General features: G+C 40.9%; 1 long non-coding RNA gene across 1 annotated transcript; it reads left to right on the plus strand.

Moving 5' to 3' along the window:
* The first annotated feature begins 2,558 nt into the window (after positions 1–2,558).
* On the plus strand, positions 2,559–17,789 carry LOC129145852 (uncharacterized). Its single transcript, XR_008551960.1, has 4 exons — positions 2,559–2,587; positions 5,473–5,610; positions 16,028–16,187; positions 17,756–17,789. It is a non-coding gene; the product is annotated as an uncharacterized LOC129145852 (long non-coding RNA).
* Positions 17,790–25,576: the final 7,787 nt, after the last annotated feature.

The raw sequence follows: 25,576 nt of genomic DNA on the forward strand, positions 1-25,576 counted from the left end.
AAGTCAGTTTTGCAGAGATTGAAAAATAAGCCAAAAAAAAAAAGTGTGACTATCAGCATTGCTACCAATGAGATCCCAACCTAAGTTTTCCCACTTGGAGCCTGGGTTTCTACCTCCCAAATGGGAAGTTGGAAAGAAGGAAGATGCTTTGCTTATAGTCTCTGCTGCTAGAGAGGATTATCCCGGGTTGTGCTAAGTCAGTTACCACTTATCTCTCCATCTTGCAAATTTTTATTTATTTTTGAAATGTTGAAGAGTTTTCATTTTTTTACATATACGCATGTATTGTATTTTATGTATTTTTTATTGGCCATCAAAACACCCGTGCCCACGACCCATCTGCCTCCATGCCCTACCCCCTTCACACTCCCCCTACTCTCTCTGGTAACCATTATCTTCTTTTTCATCTTGCAGAATTTTTAACTATTGGTATCTTCTCGTCCATATCCTCCACATTTGCATAGTTGAATATTTTTTGATTCTTTATTCTAATTTTAGTGGTGTCTGGATAGGAGCAGAGTTAAATGTGAATATCGAACCTGCATTATTTAGCTATATTTCTATTATACTAAGGAAAAAAATGGATGTTACATAAAATTTTAAAGAACCAAGTTTTGGGCCTCTCCAGTGGTGCAGCGGGTTGAGCGCAGTGCTGTGAAGCTGTCTGCAGCCTTTGGAGCATGGGTTCGATTCCCAGCTGGCCAGGGAGCAACCCACATGGTACAGCAGACCGCTCCTGTCTCCCCGCTGCTCCCCTCAGCGGTGCTTTCGGTCTGTCTGCCTGTTCTGCTCCCTGCTCTGTCTCTGGTGAATCCTCTCAACCTCCTGCACCTCTGGCCTGTACCCCAGCTATTGTATAAATAAAAAAAAATCTTAAAAAAAAAACAAGTTTTAACCCTTCGTGTTTTAGTGAGCTGGTGATGCCATTCTTATTCTTCGTATCAGTTTAGTTGGTACCTTCACCTGCCTATCTTTGCCTAAGTTTCTTTGTCTCTGTTCTAATGCAGAAAATAGCCACACTAATCATACTTTCTGATTTCTGCCTCAGAGAGAGGGAAGCAGTTAACAGTACTGACCGAATGAGAAACATAGCTGGGGGCTGTGCATTTATTTATTATTAATATATATATTTTATGTTCTTCTTCCTTTTTATACAATGCATGCTTTCCCTTCTCAGGTGTTATCCCTGTAAAATTCCCACCACCGATTCACCCGTGTGCCATCACCTTAGTCCCTTGTAGAAGAACACATTCCCTCCCCTGCTTTGATCCCTCTCTCTTCTCCTCCCCTACAGTGTCTCTGATTAATAGTTGCCTGTTAATTTTGTTTTTTAATTTATTATAATTATTTTTTCCTGGGCCTTTGTTTGGTTCCCCTACATTTTATGATCACACTAAACTCGTTCATTATAGAAAGGTATTTCAAATTTGCTACCATTCATCTGTCAGAGTGATCAATTTACAAAAATCTCTATATGCACTTTTCCCATGTACTTAATATTAGTGAGTGTGTTCTGCTTTTTTGAACAAATTGTGACCTGGATATCCTGATGAAATACTCGCATCTGAAAGAAGCACACAAACAACTGAGATTCTCTAGATGTTTAAAAATGAAGTCCCAAATTTCCAAAGAAGAGGGAAATTGACAGGGTCAGAAATATCAAATGTTTAGTTATCCTTCTAATGTTCCATTTCCCTCCATGGAAAAAGCATCCCAGAGAAAGCATTGCATAGTCATCCTGTTCATGTTAGTAACTTCTCCTAGAAGAACTTGGGGGAAATATTTATAATTTTTATAAAATTAAAACATTTATAATTTTTTATAAATTATAAATGCCTCTGAGTTGGTGACTGAGACAGACATGATCACAGGACATGGGAGAAGTTGATTCGGACACTCGTGCCTGGTACACGCTAAGTCCTCAACTAACGTCAGTGATAGGTTCTTGGAAAATGCCACTTTAAGCCAAAACAATGCATAAGGAAATATATGCCTCAAGGTTCTCAAATAATGGCTTTTCATTCAGTGTCAGCCAGGATTTCTTTTTTCTCAACTTATAACTCAATGATAATGAGCAAAATGGCTCTCGAGGACCTGCTGTCTGTCGGAAACTTCAGCATCCGGTGAAGCCATCCGCGATGTCAGCACCGCATCAGGGAGCAGAGCTGAGGGGTCACCGTCCCTTGATTATGGATAGTGGCATTCAGAGAAATACTGGAAGCTATAAAACCGCCTGCATGAACGTCATTGTTTGCATGATTTGATGACTTTATAATTGTTCTCAGATTCATAAGAGAGCACTTGAGAAAATGAAAATTGTGTAAGTGTAGTCGATCCCCTCCATTTTGCAACAGAAAACACCCCTAGACTAAAAATTAGGAATAGGTGGAATTAAACTCTAACCACTGTTTCTATTCCCTTGCTAGGATTAACTGTTAACTCACTGAATTGCCCCCCATGCCCTCCTCATAATAACCATTAACTGGCTCCACCTGCATTCCTGGAAATTTGAAAAATGGATTGTTTTCCATCCTAATAAAATGTCTGAGTTGATGGTGGCATCAGAAACAAACATCTGCTGATTGCGGTGAGTGCCCTGCTGGAAAGTGAAACACTGTGAGTCCTGTGGGACCTGGAAGTGGGAAGCCCTGACTCCCCTCACATTCTTTGCCCCCCCATATAAAAACACCCAGTGCTCCTGCCATTCGGGAAGCTGGTTGTTGGTTTTTTTTTTTTGGGGGGGGGTGGAGGGCTGTCCCACAGACTCCCTTGTTGGCCATCTCAAATAAAACTCCTTCAGGTAAAGACAACTATCAAAATTCAGAATTTGGCTTTTAAATGAGAGCAAAAGACCTGGTTTGTTTGGTTACAAATGATTATACATCTTGCCCACAAATGCCAAACCAAAATACTGGTTTCTGACTTCAAGTGTTTTAGATAATTCTAAACAAACTACTTTGCAACCAGGCAGAAATAAATCCCAATTCCAAAATTACATTGTATAGCTGTACGGAAGGGGCATGATATTAATTTTAGTCCATTCATTTGTAAAACTGGAAGAAACATAGCACTGATAAGGATTACATAAGATAATGTATATGAAGTATCACCCACAGTTGTAATATTGTAAGTACTGAAATATTTGTTTTAAACAACAACTACTCAGTTCAGACTTACTATGACCCAGGCACCATGCTGGGTGTTGAGGCCATAATGCTGACCAGGCTATATGGAGATTCTGTCCACAATAAAACTTAAAACCCAGTGAGAAAGAGACAACAAACGATTAATTAGAAGAAAACAAATGGATTTCGGTGGTAGAGAATGATGATGGAGGGGGAGGAATGGCTCCGGATGTTTAAAAGGAGTGCCAGTCAAACAGTTACTGATGTTACTGCTGGTGTTTCAATAGTGAGTCCGAAAGGGAAAGTAATCAGCAAAGGGCAGATAAAGGGTTGGTGTAGTAAGAGAAAAATCTGGGTTGTGACATCACTTTAGCCAAGAGGAGATCATTTCTGCAGAAGGTAGTTCACTGGCTTTAATGATCCTTGAAGAGTTTTATCTCTATCACAGTGAAAATAATATTGAAAACTCTTGTTGATTCTCTTCTTGCCAGTGCAGTTGGCTCTCTCCCTTCCTTACGGGCTCCATTTTGTCTATCAGGTCATGGGTTAAGGGAGCAAAAATAGAGCCACCAGAGATTCAGAGTGCTTGAGTGATGTGGGGGAAATCTTCCATGAAAACAGCTTCTTTCATGGCACATTTTTTAATTGTGGTAAAAACACATCAAATAAATTTGCCCTTTAAATAATTTTTAAGGGTACTTAGAAAATTGTTGACTATATTCACAGAATTGTACCACAGATCTTGAGAAATTTTCATCTTGCATGATTGAATCTCTATGCCCATTGAACAGCAACTCCCCAAGTCCCCCTCTTCCAAGTTCTTGGCAACCCCCATTCTACACTGTTGCTATGAATTGGACTACTTTCGATACCTCATCTAAGTGGATTCATACAGTATTTGTCCTTTTGTGATTGGCTTATTTCACTTCGTATAATGTTCTCTGGCTTCATCCATGTTGTCAAATGTGACAAATTTCTTTCTTCAGGCTGAGGAACACCATCACGATGTTGTCACATACCATGTTTCCTTCATCCATCGGTCCGTTGATGGACATTTATGTGTTTCTGCATCTTGGCAATTGTGGTTATTACTGCAATGGACATAGGAGTGCTAATCTGACTCTGAGGTCCTGAATTCAATTCTGTTGGCTCCGTAGCAGAAGTGAGACTGCTGGGTCACATGATAATTCTTTCATTTTGGAGGAGCTACCATCCTGTTTTCCACAGAGTCTGCACCATTTCATAGCCTGTTCTAACATCTATCTTTAGCAAGACTCATTCTTTTCTTTTTTCTTTTTGCAGACATAATTCCCTTATAATACATACTTGCTAGAAAATGGAGTTTGACATTATACAAGTGCACCAGCATTCACAGGGACTGCATATCATGTCATAAGGGCAGGGTAGGACCACAAACCTGCTTCAGACCTCCAAATAGTTTCCCTTTATGAAGATCAGTTACCGGAGTCAAACTTGTTCTTAGCAAGTAGAATTTCTTTGTTCATTTAATCAGAGTCTCTTACGTCTTTCTGAGCCTATTCCTTTGCAGACAGGAGGAAAAACTCTAACCATTGCGTCGCATCGGGCATCTATCTGTGATGACACATCTTCCTATGCTGTCCTATCTCTTTAAGATAAAGGGAGGGACTCACAGGAGGACCCTGTGGATGAGGAAGTTCCATAGAGGAGATCACATCCTCACCCACTGTCCCTTTCATCTCCTCCGTGTGCAGCTGTGGTGGGAGGTTTTTTTTTTTTTTTTAAAGTTAGAACTGCAGGGTGTGTGTGTGTGTGTTTTTTAAGATTTATTGTATTATTTATGCATAGAAGAACTAGGGTCTAGGCCTGAGGTGCAGTGTGGGGTGTGTGTGAGAGGATTCACCAGAGACAGAGTGGGGAGCAGAACAGGCAGATCGACTGAAATACACTGCTGAGGGGAGCAGTGGGGAGCCAGGAGAGGTCTGCTGCGCCATGTGGGTAGCTCCCTGGCCGGGGATCGAACTCGTGCTGCAGTGGCTGCCGACAGCTTGATAGCACTGAGACGTTAACCCCTGCTCCACCAGGGAGGCTCATTGGCGTGAGGTTCTTGATCTGGACCTTTGTGGCTCTAACTTTCCAGCTTCCATTGGCCCAGCTCAGCTCTGCCCTTTTCTTTCTTTATCATAGAGCTCATCCTACCTGACATGTGACGTAGTATCTCATTGTGGGTTGATTTCTATTTGCCTCACGTTTAGTGACGTTAAGCATATTTTCATGTGCTTGTTGACCATTTGTATGTCATGTTTGGAGAAATGCCTAGTCAAGTCCTTTCTCCATTTTTCAATTGGGTTATTTGATTTTTTTTCAGGGGCGAGCATGAACGCAGGTCCCAGTGCCACAATTACGTAGTAGAGTTTCCCACATTTAAGGAAATAGCAAGGGCCAGCCGTGCATAAGCCTCACCCCGGGACAATCACCCTCATGATCACAGTATCCCCTCTGCCAGGTAAGTAATTTACCATATTGAAAATGAAAACACGTAATTTGTAACTTGATATGTTCAGTGTACTTTTTATCTGTCCCGCAACCACAGTGAGATTCATTTTAGAGTCTGTATGTGGTTTAAGGTTTCACAATCCCTGGTCATAAATGTGGGCTTGTCTGGCCTACTCTGACTCGATATAGCCTATTTAATTAATGTCCACTCTGTGGTGATGTCACTAATGACATGTGTTCTATAATTCAATGACTTTAGTGATCAACAAGATTTTACTGAGATCAGGGATCAAGGACTGAATAAAACTGATGTATGAAAAATAAATATTAGGAATACAAAAATCAAACAGAATATCACTTGCAGATGATAGGATTTCTCTTTTAGCAAACCTTAAGAATAAACTGAAAAACTGCTAAAACTAACGAAAATGTTTACTGAAGTGATGGGCTCCATAAGCAATACAGAAAAATCAAGTTTTTCCATAGATAAGAGATAACCGACCAACTTAAAAATATAATTAGAGAAACTTTCAATTTCCAACAGCTGAAAAAACCTGGAACACATAGTCATAAACTCAATAAGGAATGCATAGGTGCCGAAGAAAGTTATAAAAGTCAGGTTAGGGACATAAAAACTGACATGAATAAACACCAAAGCATATTTCCTTCTGGATAGGGAGCCACAACCTGGTGATAATGCCAATTTTTCCAAATTAAACTATAAATTTCCTGCAGTAGCACTGGAGATTTAAACAATTTGGGAACTTGACAAAGTGAGAGTAAAATTTATGTGGAAAATAAATGCTAGCGATTAACCGGGAAAATTCTGAGAAAGAGAGTGATTGGGCATATCAGCCCGACCAGATATTAAAATTTATTACAAAACTACTGTAATTAAGGCCAGATGTTATTGGCTCAGGAGTAGACTGACAGATTGTCGTAACTCAAGAAGGGTATAGAAATAGACTTTCCTGTTCCCCTCCCTTCCCCCTCTAATCCCTCTCCCTCTCGGGTGAATTGTGAAGGAAATTCTGTGGGAACTACACCTGAGGGGGGGGAAAAGCAAACATTGTTTAAATATGAATAATGATGTAAAATATATATAAATAAAAAAAGAAATAGACTTTCCTGTAAGTTTAGAACTATTTAAAAATAGTAACTGAGGTTTTACCTGAAGAAAAACCTCTTAGAGGCTCAAGGAAAACAGAATTAAAATCTAACTTCTTGGTTGGCTAATAATCTAAACTTAATTAAGGCATTCCTTAATATTAAATAAACTGGAAATCCCCCCTCCAAGTAGTTTTAATCCCACCTCTCCAATGTAATTTTTATTTCTTGGATTTAAACATTTCAATCATGTGCTATATGCATTTTTTTACATACTTGGAAGACTGTAAAAAGATGAGTAAATATGTTCATAACATGATTTCATGAACACATTCCTGTTATTTTGTAAAACATTAGTAATGAATAATTCCATGGTTCTATGTCATTCTGAAGGGACTGTCATTTAAGACTTCATGTACATTTACTCTTTCTTCAGCATAAACAGCATAATGCTGTTTATTCTCTCAGTCCAATTATTCTCTTGTAATATATTCTGGAAGGTACATTTCTGAAGCAAATGTTTTAGTAAATATAAATTGCCTTCTGAAAGGATTGTATGAATGTACATTGCAATAAATAATTTTGACAGTTTAACTAGGTTTCCATAATGTATTTATTTTTCCCAGTTCCATAGTGAGAACTTGGTTATATTTTAATCTGTTATACAAATTGATAGTAATGCTTAAATTTGTTTTGTTTATTGATCATATGTACATGTACATCATTTTCTTTTAATTTTCTAAATACTATTCCCTTCCCCATATACACATGTTTCTCTCTATACCAGAAATTTAAGTAAACATATCGTTCACGATTAAACCAGAAACTCTAATCATCTTATGGCTGATGGGAAACATTTCTATTAACTAGTGATGGGCCCAGTAAACATTTATTTTATTTTCAATGTAATGTCCTATAAAATAAGTAATCATGAAAAATAAATATTTCTAATAATAATGCAAATGCAAATTCTTTTAGTTCAAATGTGCACACAGTGCTAAAAGTAGCTCTTCGTGATGAGAATGTAGGCGGAAAATGGGAAGATGAGACAAAGTAGCTCAGGTAAATGGTCCTCATGAATGGTTGGAGGTTTGGCTTTATAACTATAAGACACCTAGGCAGAAGACAGAAGAGAAAGGGTTGTTCTGTAGAAAAGATGAATTACCAACACTGACTCAAGGAGATATAGATAACCACATGGAACCTATACTATCTTAAAAATTTAGTATTCAAGGGCCTCCACGGTGGCGCAGCGGTTGAGCGCTGGGCTGCGAGGCTGCCCGCGGCCTCTGCGGCACTGGTTCGATCCCCGGTCACCAGTGAGAGTCCCACATGGCACGCAGACCTCTCCTGTCTTGCCCGTTGCTCCCCTCAGCAGTGTGCTTTGGTCCTTCTGCCTGTTCTGCTCCCCACTCTGGCTCTGGTGACTCCTCTCACCCTCCTGCACTTCTGACTGTACCCACTGCTTGTATAAATCAATAAATGAATCTTTTAAAAAAAAATTAGTATTCAAAACTTTAGCCACAAAAAAGCCCCAGGTTATTTTTTTAAAATAATGTGTTTTTTTTTAATTTTTAATTTTATGTATTTTTACATCATTTTTCATTTTTGTACAGTGTATGTATTTTCACCTTGGTTATAGTCCCCGTAAATTTCCCACCACCTTGTTTTGATCCTGCTCCCTTCTCCCCCCCTGTAGTGTGTCTCTGGTTTATCATTGCCTGCTGATTTTGATTTTCACTTTATTGTAATTAGTAATTTTTAATGAACCTTCTAAGGATAGATAAAATATCCTGTACAAAGTATTTAAAGAGTAGGCTATGGAGAGCTACCTGATCCATTTGATGAAGACAATTCAATTGCCATGCAAAGTCAAACCAGTAAACTATAAGAAAGGAAGATCATAGGCAAATTTCACTAACTGATCATTTTTGCTAAATCTGATATGGATACTAATGCTCAGTAAGATATTATTTGCGCAAATTTGGAGATAGAACATATGTTCCTACATTTTGTTTATGTGTAAATACCTATATAATATATGCATAAGGAAACATGAATAAGAGGGTAGATACTTCTGAAGACTGGTCACAACTGCATAGAGATGTCAAAGGAAAGGGCTAGGGAGGGTAGCAAAGTAGCTTTCAACTATATATCTCTCTAATAACTAAGTATCCAACACAATAATTGCAAATATTGGGATGTGTTCAGTGTGAGTTTTGTGCATATTTTGCATTATTCTTTGAGCTTGTCTACAAGTTTGAAAACTTTCATATTGAGACTTACGAGGAGAGAGAGAGAGAGAGAGAGAGAGAGAGAGAGAGAAAGAGAGAGAGATGTACTATTGGTCTGCATGACAGCAGCGACTTGGAGTGACAAGCTGACCAGAGTAGCTTCGGGAGAGTTAAGAGGATGATAAAATAGGAGACAGCAAGTGTAACTTACGATTTCAAGGAGTTTAACTATAAGGGGCTGGGACGAGAGCAATGTAGGACGAGCTGCAGGCAGATATAGGGTTCAGGGACGGTTTTAGAATCCTGATAGATTTTACAGCATGTTTCATATGCTGAAGGGAACTATTTAATAACAAGAAGAATAGATAATTCAAGTATTTCCCTAAGTACATGAGGCAGATGGAATTTACCATAGTAGAGAGTTCAACTATAGTCATGGGACAGAAGAGAGTGCATGGCCCAGATAGATGCAGGTCGTTCCCTAGGTGGTGAAATTGGGGGCTCGGGGGTGTCTCCTTCTGTTGGTTTCTCTTAGTGAAGCAGGAAGATGGACAGTAAATTAGGAGATAGAAATGTGAGAATTCACCCCGGTAACATGAAATGTTCATTTGAGGATAGGAGTTAGGAATGTAAAGTGAAATCTGTTGGGCATGGTTAGGTGTTTCTCACCAGCCACATTCAGCTGCAGGAGTGTAGGCGGAGAGGAGTTCAAGATAAATGGCATTTTTTTTTATAATATACATAGAAAACCCTAAACTTTCCACTAAACAATAGTAAATAATAAAGTGGTACAATGGCAGGATACAAAATCAATATACAAAAACCTGTTGCATTCCTATATGCAAACAAACTAGAAGAGAAACAATCCCGTACAGGATCACACCCTTCCCTTTTTTAGCTGATCATTTCCTTTCACACCTTTCAGGATGTTATCTTGGTCCTTAGAATGATTAATATGCTCAATATGAACATCAATTCTCTTGGGAAGAATTGTGCCCTTGTTTGTTTACAACAGTGCCAACTGCATGTTGGGTAACATTATCCGCTTTCAATGTTGTCATGGTAATAGTTGCAGGGCATTCCTTTTTAAAAAGTGCGGATCTCCTTGAGATCTACAGTATCACCTTGTAGATTTGCATATGTGTGGCCAAAGGAACAGTCCATGTTTTCTAAAAGGCATAAGCAGGTGCTCTCTTTCCCTTTGTGTTGATCATTTTGGTGATTTACTGGAAGATGGCAGTTCCAACAGAAAGGCTAGAAGAAACAAAGTTTAAAGATATAAAAATAATACATTCCAATATTGATATACTGGATCTGTTGTCCAAAAAATTACTTTCCCTTCCAAGATACAGAAGAAAAACTGCAGGCATTCATTCTTCCAATTTACTCAAAAACCAACAAATCATAGGGTATTTTAGTTGGATGGGAGTTTTGTGATCATGTTGTTCAATTGCAGTATGTTAATATGAAAGCTGAGGCCCCAGGAGAGGAAGCAAACTCTCTAAATTCATGCAGCAATTTAGTGTCAGTGCCAGGTAAACTCCTATCATGCCTTTGTGAAACAAGTCAAAAAATCTGCTTCATCAGTAGTTCTTTAGGTAATTATCATGGCTCAACATCTCACAGTGGAAGTTGTCTCTCCTTAGTGCAGTGTTTAAGAAATACTATTAGGGGGCCTCCCCTGGTGGCGCAGCGGTTGAGCACTGGGCTGTGGGGCTGCCCGCAGCCTCTGCGGCGCTGGTTCGTTCCCTGGCCACTGGCGAGGGTCCCACAAAAAAAAAAATAATATTAGGTATTCGGAAATGTACAAGAGAGAAAGAACCCTGGAGTCCTAGCCCTCTGCCACTCTCAAGACATCATAACAAAACAAGAGCTGCTTTTCATAAACCTCAGAGGACAAGATGGTGATTATTTTCAGCGGTATAATCTGGATCACAGAAAGTTCTGGTTACCCAGCAAAGACTGAAACCAAACTTATTGCAAGGAACCAATCTGTAGTGTCTCATTGTTCTCAGTCAATGACAATTACATAATATCTGGAATACCTTTGTCTCCTCAATGAGCTGTGGCTTTGGTTTAGCACAAACGTGAAAGACTAATGGAACTATTAATCTTCATTACCCTAATAGTCCTCAAAGCCCTATTAGAGTAATGAAGATAGAAACTGTTCCAGATTTTCACGTCATTATGGTCACTGACGACCTGAGAGGCAGCATCAGCCCTTCTTCACATCGGTGCTCTCTTATTGCCAGCTCTGAAATGGAGGGGAGTTCTGAAGGCAGGGGTGATGGCTTTGGAATTGAGACTGATGTCCATGAGGGATTTGACAGTCCAGACTAAAACTTATAGCAGAAACATATCCTTGAAGATATTCAGAACACACCCCAAAATACCTAACAGGTATACCCCAGAAAGAATATATATTTTGGAAGAAACTCCTGGGTTAATGTTTAAAATATATTTAGAAATTCAACCCATGAGGCTCTTTAGACTTGAATCTGATTACAAGCAGGGGTCAGATTTGTAAACTATAAACAAAACTCAACAAAAAATTTGGGCACTCAGTGGAAAAATGAATACTCAGCTTCCAGCATCAATAATGCCTATTATTGGGACACAGCACTGTCCAGATCTCATGGAGATACTGAGTCCTCCTCACCATCCTCCCTCCCACTGCTACCAATTCTGACAGGAAAAGATATTAACCAAAGATCATAGCGACCATTCACTTGACCCTTCAGATCCATTATCTGCTCCCATGCCCTTCAGGAGGTGCCTCAGCTGACCCCTGAGTCATGGAGGGCGTGGTGGCTTTCCACTTTGTATACCTTATTAACATCTGAGGAGCATTAAAAAGTCCCAATGAGGGGCCTCCCTGGTGGTGCAAGGGGTTGAGCGTAGCCGCTGCTCCCCTCAGCAGTGGATTTCAGTCAATCCACCTGTTCTGCTCCCCACTCTGTCTCTGGTGAATCCTCTCACCTCTTGCCTGTACCCCAGTTCTTGTATGCATAAATAAATAAATATTTTTTAAAAATCCCAATGACTTGGTTCTCCCCAGACCAATTAAATGAAAAGCTGAGGGCAGGCCCCAGCCATGGGTATTTTTGAAAGCCCTCAGGTGATTGTAATGTGCAGCCAAGATGAGGACCGCTGTCACGGTGCAGTCTCCTGCTGCTCAGTCTCCCAGGAACATGTGCAGCTCCCCCCAGCTCCAACCGCACTGACCCCAATTCCCGAACCGAAGAGTCTGTGTGGGTCTCCACACTGCAAGGCAACTTTGGCTGTTGCCTTGCTGTTCTGCCCCCATTGATGCCAACTGAGCAATCACAGCCGCGTGGTCACACGATGTACAGACTCGGACGCAGACCTGAATGCCACAGTAACCCAGCGCCGGAGCAGATGGGTGTGGAAGGAAGCCAGCACTTTTTCCAATAGTGACAGCTGGGGGCGGATTTGGGAATCACCCAGCTTTCCTTAATACTGAGAGAACTAGGGTGGCTCACAGATGATGCTAAACCCCTTTCATCTCTTGGAAACAAAACCAGGGCCAGTGTTAGGACGAGGCCACTGAGACAGTCAACCCAGCACAGATTTTGAGCCCATCAAGAAACTCAGGAATTTAGATTATGGACTCACTGAAATATATAAATAATTTTAAATCAATGAAAAAAATCTATGATGGACAGAATTTTAAGCCCAGGATGTGAACTTGCACTTGCACACCTCGTCCCCTTGCCTCTGTTGTGATCCTGGTCCTGTCATCTGAAACCCAGTCCTGAGACACGCTCACCCATGTCATGGACCCACTGAAACCTCAGGGGAAGATGCTCCTTTTCAGGACAAAGGCTGTAGAGTCCCTACCCAAGCCCTGTGAGATGACTGGCATGAAATACATTTACTAGAGCTTCTCATTTCAGGAAAGCAACCTTTCTTTACCCCAGAATAAATCTCCTGTGCCTCTTAATATAAATCAAGAAGCTGTGAAATGAAAATAATGAGGAACTGCAGAAAAGGCATATCCCCCGAAGCCCTGCTTGGCGTGTGGAGGGGAGAGGAAGGAGGCAGCGATGGGCCTGTTGCTTGACTCTTTTCAGTTGAACCTTTGAGAGTTCTGTCCCCAGATCAATCATCTCCAAAATGAGTCTCTAATGGTTAAATTTCAGGCATCCAGCAGCTTTGGGAGAGAGGTAGGGGTGGAAAATTTCCAAGTTCTCCCCATGCGGTACTCATTAAAATAATAGACTTAAGAATGAATAAATGAGTGAATGGATGGATGCGTGGACACCTGCTGTGTCTGCTTTACAATAAAATCTGTTCTCTACTTTTTCAAGGTCACACAAAAAGATATGGTGGAGTCTGCAATAAGAACCCTGCCTATCAATCCAGTATCGATTATTGCTCAAAAAATGTCATATGAAATAAAATTGTGTCATCAAGAAAAATATTAACAGTAGACATATATGGGAAAGGAAGATTTTTTGCTTTTTATGCTATTTGGCTAGACATTTTTAAAGCAGCACAATTAAAACTTTAAATATTAATAAGAAAAAACCTGAGATGCTGATCTGAAAAATAGAACTAAAAAAGGCATGGGCATATACATCCCAAACTACAATTTAAGTGTTAAATGTATTGAAAATTGTAATCAAAGAGATACGAAATAATTAAGTAGTACTTATTTGTGATTTTTCAACTATTGAATTATGAAAGGTACTAAACTAAATGATGATCCTTGACAGCAAAATATAAAGAAACAAATACCAAATATTGCTGGTAGACCTATAAATTAGTAAAAAAAAAAATTGTATTTATGGAAAGAAGAGCAATCTATAGCAACTGTCAAAAATTCTCAAAATTTAACTATGGGGAAAGGTTTAATATAAATTCTAGTACATTCGATTGTCACATAAAATTCAGGACTTTAAATTTCACTTGGGAAAAGATGGGGAAATATTAATTCTATGATGTAAGCGGGAATAAAGTGGAATATGGAATCATGTATCCAATTTACTCTAAAAGAAAGACCGAAAAATAGCAAGCCAAAGTAAAAGTACTGTTATCTCTGATAGATATTCCAAAGTATTGATGATAATGAGCTTATTTAATTTATATAATCAAATATGTAAATCATCTAACCTCATTGGCTCCTCATAAAGGCGTAGATTGCTGGCTCGTGTTGCCTCTGTCTCCCTTCTCCCCATGCACCCTGCTATCATTTTACCCGTGAAAATGTTTTGTCGGTGGTGGACTTCCTGCTTCTGTGGGGGGTAAAACATCATCTCACCTATAAAGTCATAGTTGAACTAGGTTCTATGTTTCTCTCCAATTCCCGTTATCAAAATTACATCCACATGATATAATATTGCTTTTCCTTAGGTGAAAGGTTTTGTTCAACCAAAGTTTGCACTTCTTAGAAAGTGACAAAATTCACGCAGTAGAAAACACCGAGTGTTTTAGGACCGCGAAGCTCTGAACTTTGCATAGCTGACCTCCTCTGCTAGACTTGAAACATATCTGGAGCTCCGGGACTCTCACGTTTGGGTCTTCAACCTGATCTGCTATGTCTGCTCTTGCATGTAGGGGGTACAGGATTCCTTATATCCTGCCACCAATAAGCACAGGCCTCTGGTGTTCACCCCAAGCATTAGCTGCTGGTTCACATCTTTTAGTCTGGAAGCCACCGTAGGAAGTGTACCACTGCACATTGTGTGGATGGATTTCAGGGCTTGTCATCTGAGGGCTTGGCCAATTATATTTCCTGTAATTGGAGATCTATATGGGACATTCTAATGGCTGCCACTTTTTGAGAATATTGGGGTGAGGGAGGAAAGACTTGGGAGGTTGAAGAGGAGTAAGAAGTCCCATGTGGAAGGTTACTTTTGAAATCAATATTAAGGATTCAATTGGAGATGTAGGTGGACCATGGGGTATTTGAGTCTGGAGTTCAGAGAAGAGGCACATGGATTAAATTTGTATCTTTGAGATTTGTGAACATAATTGATGCATGGGAAAAAACATGAAAAAGAAAAACAGAGGAATGTGACTCAAGATAGAATCGAGAGGCACTGCAACCTCCTTAGAAGGAGAAAAAAATTACAAAGACACTGCAAGCCAGCAGTGAGGTGGGCAGAAAACCAAGAAGCTGAGAGAGGAGAGGACTTCAAAAGAGCAGATGTGATTCCCTGTGTGTCTGGTTCTGAAAGGGAAACAGAAGAGTCCCCAAAAGTCACAGTTAACAATATCTTCTATTTTTCCTTCACTATCAAGAAACTTAGGGTCTACTTGTGTGCCTGCGTATAGCTGTCAGCAGCTGGTTACTAAGAACATAGGCTATGCTAAGCATTTAACAAGGACTGTTGACTGGCCACAAAATGAGTGCCAAATCCTGAAGGCAAAGTCTGTGTTAGACTCAGTAGTCTCTAAGCATTAGGAGACACATGCCAAAATAGATGGAAGCACAGGGTGTTATGTGGAGACAGAGAAACATCTAACTCAGCTTTAAGAGTGGAAAGCGGGGTTCCCTGGTGGCGCAGGGGCTAACGACACAGCGCTATCAAGCTATCACCAGCCACTGCAGCATGAGTTCGATCCCCGGCCAAGGAGCTGACCCACATGGTGCAGCAGACCTCTCCTGTCTCCCCGCTGCTCCCCTCAGCAGTGTATTTCAATGGATCTGCTGTTCTGCTCTCCACCATCTCTGGTGAATCCTCTCACCCCCCCACACCTCTGGCCTACACCCCAGTTCTCATATGCACAAATAAATAAATCTTTTTTTAAAAAAGAGTGGAAAGAGATCACTGTCAGAGGAGACTTTCTGGAAGAAGCAATTCCGGAATTGAGTATCAAGATAGGCTCTGTTCTAATCTGGTCTCATTTTGCAATGGTTGTGTGAATAAGCCTTAAATCATTTTGAAAGTAATTGTGGCTGACATTTCACCTAAAACAATCTCTCTAGCATGTTGTGAGTGTTGCTCAAGTTGGATTCTATGTGCCCTGGTTTCTGAGTTGGCACCGGGGAGTTTGGTGCTGGTTTGGATCTCTTCATGCGCCTTTTTTTAAAAAAATCCATAAACTGTGTTCCTGCAGGAGTCAGTGTCATGGTTACTCCCACTGTGATGTCCAGGAAGTTGAAAAGAAAAGTGGCAGTGGAGGAAGATTTCATTTTAGGAAGAAAAACAGGGTCACGGCAGTGTGAACTGCAGAAAACTGGGCGCGACAGGGATTTGCACGGGTGATGGACACTCAGGTACGTTCTCCGAGGTCATAGGGAGGGAAGTGTCTGTTTTGTTTGTGAAAGGAAATGCCACCTAACCCTCAATTTCCTATTTTGCCTGACAGTTAAAGTAAGAAAGGGGAGATGAAGGGAGCGGAGGAGCGGGGGGACAGAAGGGGGGTGCAGGGACCCTATCATCAACAGCACTTGCCGTATTACTTCTCAGCATGACTTTGACTATTATTGCTTATTGTAGGGGCAGGAATGGACACAGGGCAGGTTTTCTGACCCAGCAGACCGGGTCAAGGAGGAGTCAGAGTCCTCAGTAGCTTTTTGCAGGTCTTTTATTGGGATTTACCCAGTACACGGCAGGCAGGGGTGCTGGGGGGCCGGGAGGCTGGCAGGCCTCCCAGCCCCCAGCAAGTCTCCACTCTATCTGGGCTCTCCGGCCTTCTCTGCTTCTCTCTCGGCTTCTGTTCATTCTTGGCTTCTGCTGGCGTCCCCGTGACGCCCCCCCTTAAAAAGCTGAGTCTCAGCCCAGGTGAATCCCATCTACCTGTGCCCACACCCTGCTCCAGGTGCCCGCCATCAGGCATGCATTCAGGACCGCCAGGATCTGTCATCTATCCTGATGGCGGGAGGGCAGAAAAGCCTGACATTTTTCCTTACCCTACACTTATCAAACACAAATGTTTATCTACCCTATTTCAAGTTAGAAACAGCGAGGACTGAGGAGCAGAAATCTGAAATAGCGCAGGGCTTTCTCCAACCTCCCCTTCAAGCTTGTCCTGCAGGGCTTTGCTGCTGGTGCCTCTGATCTCCACTCAGCCTTCACCTGCCCTGAGTCATCGGCGTCCACCCAGCAGGCCTAGATGTTACCTTAGGCCTGAGATCACCGTGGGTTAGTTCCCTCCGCCATGGGGGCTGCAGCTTCTAGATGCTGTTCTCTCTCCATGTGTCTCAGGGGCCCCCTCTTTAGCCTGCGTGGCTCCCCTCCCGATGTGCTCCATCTCTTTACATCTTGGGGTGCACCACAAAATTTTACCTCTTAGTATTTGGCACAGGATCACTATATCCACAAGGGCAAAGAGTGCTTCTTTTTTTTTAAGATTTTATTTCTTCTGACATTATTAAAAATGATCTTGCATATGTGCACAGGCTCTGTCCCCTCCACCAAACCAGCCAGGCCAACATTTCTTATTCACCTCTCGTTCACAGCTCCATCCTTCCGCTAGCACGGATCACTCATCCTGCGCACATGTCATTCAATCAGTAAATAGTTAAATATAGGAAGGGAGCAAATGGTAGGAGTCGAAGTAGAATTCACCCATTAAGACTTCATATCCCTGCAAATTAAAAACACAAAGAGCTACCACCTCGCCCCTGTGAGAATGGCCCAGGTCCAAAAGACCAGAAGCAGCAAGTGCTGGTGAGGATGTGGATTTAAAAGACCCCTGCACACTGTTGTTGGATATGTAGACTGGTCCAGCTTCTATGGAAAACAGTATGGCGGTGTCTGAAAATATTTAATATTTTTAAATATTAAATAAAAGCAAACAAAACAAACACACAAACGCACCAACCAGCAATTCCACTCCTAGGTATCTCCCCCAAAGAGTGTGAAGCACCAACTAGAAGGGAAGCCTGCCCTCCTATGCTCACCACAGCGCTAGTTAAGGACACAGGCTGTGTGCCCAATGACACAAGTGGGTCAAGAAGATGTGTATATACATACTGGACTATTGATGAGATGTTGCAAAACTATTCTATGTGGAATCCTGTACACAAGATGAATTCTTGTCATTTGGGACAACATGGATGCAACTGGAGGTGATAATGCTGTAAAACAAGCGAGAAGGAGAAAGACAAATATCGGATGGTTTCACTCATAGGTGGAATATAAAGAAACAAAAAGACAAAACCAAAGCAACAGGAAAGCTTAGAAATATCACTGTGGAGTTGAGACGACCAGATGGGTAGGATGAAGGGGTAACACAAAGAAGAGAAAGGCCTCAGGGACTGTGGTTGGGGGCTGAGGGTGCCTTGGTGGGGGGTGTGGTTATGTGCATTTGAGGAGGGGTGAACTTGTGTCTTTGAATCACATGCAGTGTTGCAACCCAATGGGAAAAAAAGTAAAAATATAAAAGGTTATATTAAAAAAAAAAAAACTTCCTATTCATATAGAAATTCGTCCGGGTATCCCAACAGTGGTAATAGGCATAAATCTAAATATTTCTCTCCAAGGTCCACATTGCCTGGTTATTCAATCAAGCATGAACCTAGGCAACATTACAGAGAGGGCTAAGGTCACTGATCAGGTGGCTGCACTTTTAGGAGATTACCTTGCGTTATCCAGGTGGGCTCAATATGATCACATGCTTTCCTGTAAATAGGAGACCAAGGAAAGTCAGAGGGGATGTATCAGAAAACAGAAGAGAGGCAGCCGAAGGTAAGTCAAAAGAGATTTCAAGTGTAAGAAGGATTTCGTGCCCCATCCCTGGTTCTGGGCTGCAGGAGGCTCTGTGTGATGACCGGCGAGCGTCCTCTATTCCTGACGGACTGAGAGTTTGGGTTTATTTTTAATCATGGCAGGCATGGGATTTTGTCAAACGTTTGCTCTGCATGTAGTGATATGGTTATGCAGTTTTTCTTTTCAATCTTATTGATATGGTGAATTGCAATGACTTTTTTCAAATATTCAACTCATGTTGCACACCCAGAATAAAACCAACTTGCTCCTGGTAATAATTTCTCTTTGCTGGATTTGATTTTCTGTGATTTTTTTGGTTTGTTTTTATTTTGGAATTCTGCATGTATGTTTGTTTGGGATATTGACTTACAAATTTTTTCATTCTTTTTAAAATATCTTTGGTTTTGGTAGCCGAGTAACACTAGTATCATAAAGTGATGTGGGGAGAGTTTCTTTCTATTCAATTTTCTGGAAGAGAACTTGTAAATTTGGAGTTAATTCCCCTTTAAATATTCGGTAGTTTTCTGTAAACCATCTGGGCCTGGAGATTTCCTTTGCAGTAGCTTTTTAATTGCAAATTAAATTTCTTTAATGGTTATAGGACTATTCAAATGGCATATTTCATCTTGGGTGAATTTCCATAGTCTGTGGTTTGCTGAAATTTGTCTGTTTCTTTTATTAGCAATTTATGGGTGTAGAGTTGTGCATAGTATTCCCTTATTATCATTTTCTTCTTTATATTATCCTTATTAAGGCTGCAGCATCTGTAGTAAAATTGTTTTTGCTGTTCTTGATTATTGGAATTTTGTGTCTTTTTAGAGGTTTGTCAACTTTATTGATATTTGAAAAGAATCAGCTATTTTGCGTTGCTGATCTTTTGTCTTGCTTTTTGCTTTCAGTTTTACTAATTGCTGCTCCTTCTGTTTGTTTTTTACTTGCATGGTCTTTACTTAGCTCTTATTTTTTAATGTCTTGAGGTAAGAAACTAGAGTAAAATGGAGGCAAACAGGAAGTTCACCCCCCAAAAAAAGAAATTAGAGTAGTGATTTCAGTGATTCTTTCTAATATAAAGACATCGTGATGTAAATTTACCTCAGAGTTGCTTCAGCTGCCTCCTATGTAGCTCGCCCTGTTGCCATTTTTACTTGCCATGTTGTGTTTTCACTATCATTGAACTCCATGTATTTGTGTTTTCTGAGAATTCCTTTTAGGCCCAAAGCTTAATTGGAAGTGCGTTACTTAAGTCTTCAGGGTTTTCCAGTTGCCCTTGTTGCTGATTGCCTGTTTGAACGCACGGTGGATGGGGAACCACTGTATTGACTTTGACATCTGTTGATTGCTTTTGCCCATTTGTGTTGTAACTTTCTTGGGATGATGACTGATTTGGGTTTGTCCTGTATCATGGCCTTGGGGATGTAGCTAACTGCTCAATGTTCCTGTGCTTTAAATTCAAATGTTAAAAGCTAATCCCCCATGTGGTGGTATTTGGAGGTGGGGGTTTGGGGGAGGTGATTTGTTTATAGGGGAAGATATCTCAATAATGGGGTACATGCCATAGAAAAGTGACTCCAGAGAGATCACACAGTCCCTCCTCCAGGAGCGCACACAGTGAAGATGCCCATCTTTGAACCAGGTAAGTAGGTTTGCCAGACACCAAATCAGCCGGCACCTTGATCTTGGACTTCGAGCCTGCAGAAACGTGAGTAAGAAATTTGTTGTTCATAAGCCAATTCGCCTGTGGCATTGTGTTATAGCAGCAGCATAAATGACTAGCACGCATGTTGTGTTATGAGATTGTGGGCACCAACTCGAAATGCTTAATTTCTTCCTTGTGGGTATAACAAGCTCAGCTCCACGCTGGGCTTACTGACACCTTGTGATGCCTCTGCGAGCCTCTGCTAGTTGGGTGTGGGTACCCAGTTCCCTACGTCCTGGCACAGGGGTGAGATCCAGGAGCCCAGGAATGCCGACTAGTCCTGCCTCTTACTGTGTGTTTATCCTCATTCTGTTGCTGCCAGTGGGGGTGCGAATAAGTTCTCCACTGGGGGCCACTGAAACCAGCAGTGGGGCAAATTAGAGCATCTGTCAACTCTACTCACACCACCTCCCTTAGTCTTGTTGCTGCCAGTTAAAAATAAAGTTTCACCTATCTGGAATCATGCTGACCCCTGGGACAGGCAGAAAGGAAGTGTAGTTGCTGAGTTGATTTAACTCACACAACCTCAGCAAGTCTCGTTACTGCTGATGGGTTTAGGCTGAGCTCGATGAAACTTAGGGCACAAAATATCACCTGATCTACTGAGTAGGGAGTGGCAGATGGGTCCCCAGCTCAGCCGCACCTGCATTAACATGGGTGGGCTAGCTGGCCATCACCTGCTTCTGCAAAGCATGGAATACAAGATGAGATTCCACTTGGTGCCACCAACAGGAAACACGATACCACTGACTGTTTTTATGGGGGTTGTCGGGATTGTTGTGGAAGATTTCAGCTTGCTGCTGGGGCCCTCTGAAACCAGATTGGGCGTGCATTTTTGCATTTGGTGTTTGGCAGGTATGAGCTAGGTATTGTCAAAGACGAGCTGTCATTTGGTTTGGGGAACAGGCTTTCTTAGGGCGGCGGGGAGATTACTTGTGCCCTCTGTCGGTTTGCTGGAAGGCTGTCGTGTCCTGCTCAGGATATGTGGAGAACAGTCAGGGAAGCAGGGAGCACAGCGTCATGTCACCCCTCAAGTCTCGAGTTCCCGCTTCCATCTTCCTTTCCAGCGTTCAGAGTCTTCTGCTGTTGGGGGTAGTGGGAGGTTGGAATTTTTTAGTCGTAAGAAGGAGCCCTGGAGGAATGGCAATATTTCATCTTGGCTAGAACTAGAAGCAAAAAAAAAAAAGTCCTAAATAATTTAACTTCTCCTCATGCTATTAAAATTGTTTAGCATGTCTTTCCACCTTGGCTAGTTGTATGCCAGCTTGCAGATGACCTGATTTCTATATTTTATGCTTACAGCAGTGCATTTCCCTCCAGCCTTTGGGCCTACTTTCTCTGAGCATGGACACAATTTAGTTCTGGCTCCCCAAGAAGATTCAGTCAGATCAGACTCGATCTTTCTATTTCACTGGGGGAGGTAAAAGGCAATGCAAACCCCTCAGAAAAATTTTTTTCCCAAGTCTTCAGAACAGTGTAAGTTCCCACTAACGTCAGCCTCCTTTGATGAATGTCAGCTCATACATCAATACAAATGGCTCCTTCCTCCACTTCCCTTCCTTACTCCCTTCCCCCATTCTAGCAGGAATTAATTCAAAATAGTCACAATGGGGCCTCCCTGGTGGCACAGCAGGTTGAGCACAGCGCTGTGAAGCTGTCTGCAGCCCTGCAGTGCTGGTTCGATTTCCGGCTGGCCAGGGAGCTACCTTACATTAGTCTTTTAAACTCTTTTTCTAGTTTACTGTTGTATATTGTTTAAGATAACAGTCCAGTTGCATTCTTTTGCATGTGATATTTAGTTTTCCCAACACCAATTATTGAAATGACTGTCCTTTCTCCATTGTATGTTAGTACCTTTGTCATAAATTGATTGTACCTGGTGGGTGGGTTTATTCCTAGCTCCAAAACTGTTCCACTGATGTATGTGTCTGTTTTTAATCTAAGACCATACTCTTTTGATTACTGATGCTATATCATATAGTTGAAAATTAAGGAATTAGGATGTGTGATGCCTCCAGCTTTGTTCTTCATCAAGATTACTTTTCATTTTTTCTTAAAAGCCCCAGTATGCTCCCCCATGAATCTATAATGGACTGTCACCATGACAGATATTTGAGCAGGAAATGATACTTGGGAAGAGACATGCAGGGATATCTACAGATAATGGCTGGAACTCCCCAGCTCCCATGAACATAATTTAGGAAAGGCTACTTTACCTCTATTATGGATGCAATATTGGAACTATTTTGGTGGTATCCCAGCGTTCCTATGGTGTCTGTGAGAACCCTGATGAGAAATAAATTATTTTTTTCCCAAAAGTAATATAATAGGTATGTACAGTATTCCCTGTTTGACCACTTGAGATCTAGTCTCCACCTTTTTCTACCCTACGTGACTTTTGGAATTGACCTGTATAAACCACATCAATTGAACTCCCTTGCACTCTGACTCTTAGTTGCATTCACCCAATGGGAGTTGGCCAGCAAAAGTTTGAATGGAAATACTGTGAGGTTTTGGAGATTTACTGTCCAGGCTCCCTCCCTGCTGGGCCTTATATTGTTAGTGACTGTTGAACTAAGAAAGGCTACAAGCTTCTTAAGAATCCAGCTCCTCTGGAAGGGATCATGCTCAGCGAAATAAGCCAGAAAGAAAAAGAAAAATACCGGATGGTCTCACTCATAGCAGGAATCTAGAAAACCTAAATAAGGGACCAGGAAAAAGAATAACTATAAGAAAGAAAAAATCAAAATCAACAAACAACTATGAACCAGAGACACTCTATGGGGGGGGGGCAGGAAAAGGAGGGTTTGGGGTCAAAATAATGGGGTTGCAATTGTATGGGGAATATAAAAATAAAATTAAAAAAGAAAATCCGGCTCCTACAGCAGGAAACCACTCCCATCAGGAGGCCTGAAGGGCAAGTGTAGCAAATAACTACTGGAAAGCAGAAAGAACAGGAGCTGGCTCAGCAGGAGTATAGGATATCTCGCTTTATGTAAATTTAGGCAACTCTGAATGGTCATCCCAGTTCCAGAGTTTGCAGAGTTGACAGATTATTTTGTTATAACTTCCGGGTAGTTGAACTCCTCCCTCTACTTTCACTTTCTCACAAGTGTAAGAGCTTCCCCTAAATAAGCTTATTGCTTATAAGTCTCTCTGAGTTTGCTTTCCAGGGAATTACATCTATGACTTCTTACGCTCAAAAAATTAATATAGAAGAAGCTTTTTTGTTTTCTTGCTATGGGAAAAAAGAGTAATGCTATGAGAAACATACAAATGTTATACAGTATCTCAGGACTGAATTTGAAGTGTACAGGAAGGACCTCATTTGTACCATATAATGTTTAAAGAAATTGAGATATGGGCCTCCCCTGGTGGCGCAGTGGTTGAGCGCTGGGCTGCGAGGCTGCCCGCAGCCTCTACAGCGCCGGTTCGTTCCCCAGCCGCCGGCGAGGGTCCCACAAAAAAAAAATAAAGAAAAAAAATAAAGAAATTGAGATATGAAGATAGAAACTGTACTGTTTAATTACTGCAAAGTCTTGGAAGATAGACCTATTTGCTGGGGGGCAATGTGTGTGGCTTTGTGGCTGCACACACCATGTCCCCCTCATTTGCAGTGACAGTGTGGATGCTATTCCTTTTCTGCCAGTAGTGCAGGATCCTTTGAGAGACACCTACGAACTCTCTTCCTTCTACAGATTTTCTTGGACAGATTTACTGGCTGTATCCTTAGGGCCACAACCTCTTTTAGTGATTGCCATGGAGACAACAGGCAATAAATCAATTGGCAAAGCCCTGTGTCAGTGCAGAGGAAGACATAGTCATAACTATGCAAGATATGGGAAATAATAGTAGAGAGGCCAAGTCTTCAATGGTACAAGTATTAGTGTTGGCAAGAAGTGGCTCTTGATGGGGAAAGTAATAAAGGTAGACCTCAATCAGTGCACATGTTGCAGTTCTGAAGGTTGGGATCAGTGTGTTTGTAATTTCTATAATCCAGTGGTTTCCAAAATGTGGTTCTCAGAGCATTGAGGTTCTCAGGAATCCTTTCATTGCCCTGTAACACTAATATTTCTAAGATCATTCCTATCTAGGGTTAAAATAATGTACACATGGAGCTGAAAATATTTCATAGCAATACACACAAGAGCTTGATAAAAAGGTGAGATAAATTATTCAAAAGTTATAGGAATTAAAAGCTTATGTAATTTACTTAAACTTTAATTTTTAGAAGCATGAACTGTGGATGTCAAGTAATATTTCCATTGTTGCCTCAAGGTATATTCTTAAGAGTTGCAAAGCATGCTTTGTTTCAAAAGTCTGTGGCAACAAAAATGATTGATATCAAACTGAATAATTCATTGACTAAACTTTGCACAAAGCTATTAGCAGTAATTCTGATGAGGGTGCATACAGAGAACTTGTTCAAGCTTTGCTCCTAATTTTAGCATTGAATTTGAACTGTTTCTGATTCAAATTTTCAATGTGTTTACCAGGAGATTGCTCACTAAAAATCTAAGGATTCATACACTTAACAAGTCAACCAATATTTTCTTTACCATATGAAATAATTTACATAGATTAAAAATGTTTAGTACCTTATATTTAACATTGCGTTAGCCACATCTTTTTTATAGAAGTACATCTTGACTCCTCAAATTTTAATATTGAATTTCTGACCGAAGAAGCAGCTTAAGAAATAAGGACTAAATATTTGCTTCAACTGTCTGCCTCAGTCTTCTCTGTACAATACTCCTGAGAGGTACAGAAATGAGTGTTACTCATTTGTAGAGGAGGCATTAAGGCCTAAAGACACTGAATCATTATTCTATTAGTGATAGATTTGGTAACCTATATGCTATGCTAGTTCTAAGTGGAATGCCCTTATGTCAAGTCACAACATATTACAGTCAGATTTATATCATCAGTTCTTCCAAGATACTTTGTGGTATTTTCCAGTAGATGCCACATGTGAACATTCATCATTATAACAGAAAAATGATAATTTCATGTGTGTTTGTTGCCTTAATCTATATCTTATGGTGAAGAATTTACTGTACCTCTAAACTTGCAGCAAAGTTAAAAAAGGTTGTATAATTTGCACCGATTGACAGATAGAAAAATATAGGGAATATCTTGTCAGCATGCTTAAGAATTCTCCCAATGACTTTCCACTGCACCTAGCGATCATTCAATCTCCTCATCATAGCCTACAAGGCACAGCATAATCTGTCTCTCCCTTTTCTATCCTCATGA

This window comes from Talpa occidentalis, unplaced genomic scaffold (genome assembly GCF_014898055.3).
Source record: "Talpa occidentalis isolate TD23 unplaced genomic scaffold, MPIMG_talOcc4v2.1 talOcc4.15, whole genome shotgun sequence".
Classification (NCBI taxonomy): domain Eukaryota; kingdom Metazoa; phylum Chordata; class Mammalia; order Eulipotyphla; family Talpidae; genus Talpa; species Talpa occidentalis.